General features: G+C 57.9%; 1 protein-coding gene across 3 annotated transcripts in view; it reads left to right on the top strand.

Moving 5' to 3' along the window:
- The first annotated feature begins 32 nt into the window (after positions 1–32).
- The window catches only part of ASH1L (ASH1 like histone lysine methyltransferase), a 41852-nt gene continuing 38903 nt past the window's right edge, over positions 33–2981 (top strand). For 2 of the 3 annotated variants that reach the window (XM_085209697.1, XM_085209696.1), the window contains exon 1: positions 33–237. The gene's annotated coding sequence lies outside the window, so the exon portion shown is untranslated. The remainder of the gene's footprint in view (positions 238–2981) is intronic. The other variant, XM_085209698.1, reaches the window with a different exon arrangement.

Genomic DNA, 2981 nt, shown 5'->3' with positions numbered 1-2981 from the left:
GGTGGGTGTGGCCCCGGAGGGGGCGGGGCCTGGCGCGGGGTGGGGGCGGGGCGCCGGGCGCTCGCTCGCGGTGGAGCAGGAGCCGCCGCCATTTTGGTTTCGCCGCCTCGGTCGGAGCAGGGCCGAAGCGGCGGCCGCTCGGTCCGGGTCCCGCCCTGGCTCCGTCCCTGAGGACGGCCGGGAGGATGCGGCGAGGAGGAGCCCGTCCTCGGTCCCGGCCGTGCTGTCGCTGACACGGTGAGGAGCGGGAGGGCGGGAGAGCGAGCGGGAGAGGGCGGCGGGCGGGGACTGGGGACCGCCTCGGGCCCGGAGCCCGGGGGGAGGGGAGCGGAGCGGGGCCGGGAGGGCCGCACCGCACCGCGCCGTACCGCACCGCGCCGCATCGCAGCCCGCCCGGAGCGCTCGGGCGCGGCCTGCGGGGTGCGATCCCGCCAACGGCGGCGGCGGAGCTCTCCGGTCGGCGGAGCGGGGCCGTGCGCGGGCGGGGCGGGCGCTCCGTGACAGCCGGGAGGGGCGGAGGATCGCTGACAGCGGGAGGGGAGCGGCGGGCCGAGAGCTGAACCCGCTGACAGCGGCGCGGCCTGCAAACGAGGCCCCGCTCCGGCCGGACCCGGCGCTGACAGCCGCCTTCAGAGCGGGGCGGAGCGGCGGCGGCACCGCGGGACCTCCGGGCGTTCCGATCCGTGGGGCTGTAGGGAAGTTTCCCGGTGAGTTTTGTTTTTTTATGGGGGGGGGAGACCGAGTTTCCTTGGCTTTGGGTGGCCGGGGGTCTGCAGGGAGGATGGGGGCGGTTACACGGTCGTAGAATCAGAGAATCAGAAAATGGCCTGGGTTGAAAAGGACCACAGTGATCATCAGTTCCAACCTCCTGCTGTGTGCAGGGTCACCAAGAGGCACATAGGGACCCACAGATCCCCCATAGGGACCCACAGATCCCCATAGGGACCCATTGAGACTCATAGAGACCTACAGAATAGCCTGGGTTGCAAAGAACCACGATGGCCATCAGTTCCAACCTCCTGCTGTGTGCAGGGTCACCAAGAGACCCATAGGGACCCCATAGGGACCCACAGATCCCCTGTAGGGACACATGGAGACTCAATGAGACTCAGAGAGACCCATAGAATCATAGAATGGCCTGGGTGGAAAAGAACCACGATGCCCATCAGTTTCAACCCTTTGCTGTGTGTAGGTCACCAACCAGCAGCCCAGGCTGCCCAGAGCCACATCCAGCCTGGCCTCGAATGCCTGCAGGAATGGGGATCCACAGCCTCCTTGGGCAACCTGTTCCAGTGCCTCCCCACCCTCTGAATGAAGCCACGTAGGGGTGGTTTGCTGCACGTTGGGGGGGTATGCTGGGTTGGCTCAACACCTCGTGGGTCTCTGTGTTTGTGTGCTGTCCCCCCCTACCACAAATCATGCTTTGGAAGTTGCCCTTCTGTTGTGGTTTTGGTCCCGTTTATGAGCTCAGATGTGATGGCTTAGCCTCATGGTTCTCAGCTTGACCCGTTTCTCAGCTCAGAAGCCAAAACGTGTTGCTGTCCTTTACTTTGTACTGTGTGATGCGTGCAGTGTGTGCCCCTCCCGTAGGGATCCTGCCTTGCCCAGAAGTTGGATGAGGTGATTTCCCCTTCCAGCCCCTTGAACTCCACGATAATGTGAATCTCCAGCCTCAGTAATTTCTGTTTCTCATCCTTGGTTTGTGGTTCCTTCACCCCGTTAATTACTCTGCAGAGAAGTAGAAAGAGCCTGGAATGTGGGTTTCCATCCATGGCCTCAGGGCATGTATTCCTTTCCTTGGGAGCTGTGTGCTGTCAGGAGCTGAACAAGAAGCACAGCAATGGGTTCCTGCTCCGGCTTCCTCGTGCCATGGGGAGATGCAGGGTGCTGGAACTGCAGGGCTTGCTGCTGAGATGTGTCTGCTTTGACTTCACACACTTAAATACACAGCAGAGAACCTCTTTGCTTGTTTGTTTTGGTTGCTCTCCTGAGTGCACCTGCATTGAGAATGTGGGAAGTGATGTAAAGGGTGAAAGCCAGGGAGCTGTGCTGCACGTGGTCATCCGTGAGGACCCGGAGGCTGTCCCTGGTGCTGCTGCCTCAGTGTGAATGGGGAAGTTTTGGCAGCTGGCTGAACATATGGGTGGAGATGGGCTCTAAAATCATCATCTGTTTGTCTACTTGAGTTCTGGAGAAGCATTCTTACTCGAAAACGAAAGCTTTGGTGGCTGCTCTGAGCTCTGTGATGCTGGGAGATGCTGGGGGGGGTGGGGAGGATTTTGTATATCGTGTTTTCCAAACCAAAATAATCCAACTTTTTGGTTTTCAGTTACGTTTGGTTGCCACAGACAGTCAGCAGTCATCTGAAAAGCTCAGCGTGTTGTAGCAATAATGAACTGCAAACAAAAATTAAGTCATAATTGACAAAAGGAAGAGACTTGTTTTAAGGAGTTTAAAGCCGTCCGTGAGGGTGATGGGGGGGGGTTTAAATGCTGGGTTTGTGAGGCAACCTCATGGGTAGAAACTACAAGCAGTGTCACAGGAGAAAGGTGGACGTAGCCCATATGCTTACATAGCAGCTGCTTTAAGGAGGTGGTGCTGCTGTATGGATTGCTGACTTTAATTGTCTTCTGTAATCTGTGCTGAGTTGGATGTGCCAACACAGCAATGAGAATGAATGAGAGAACCGTGGTTCTGCTCAGCCTTCAGCCCCAGACAGCACAAGTCTGAGAAGGTGTGAAAATGCTTCTGTTTGGTGTGGAGGGATTTGAGATCTGTGGGGTAAGTGGCTGAAAGTTCAGTGTGTTTCACTTTGGGGAGGTGGTGAGGATGGTGGTCTGTATGGCCACGCAGATATTTGGTGCTAGAGGGTCCCTGGTGTAGCAAAATCTGCATTAACCAAAGGTCCTGTGGGTGAAAGCTGGTAGGATGTCTTGGGATAGAGTGGGAGATGGAGTTTGTCACACTGTAAGTGAAACGTG

Source organism: Meleagris gallopavo, chromosome 27, assembly GCF_905368555.1.
Source record: "Meleagris gallopavo chromosome 27, MGAL_WU_HG_1.1, whole genome shotgun sequence".
NCBI lineage: Eukaryota > Metazoa > Chordata > Aves > Galliformes > Phasianidae > Meleagris > Meleagris gallopavo.
This window is presented reverse-complemented; position numbering and strand designations above follow the sequence as displayed.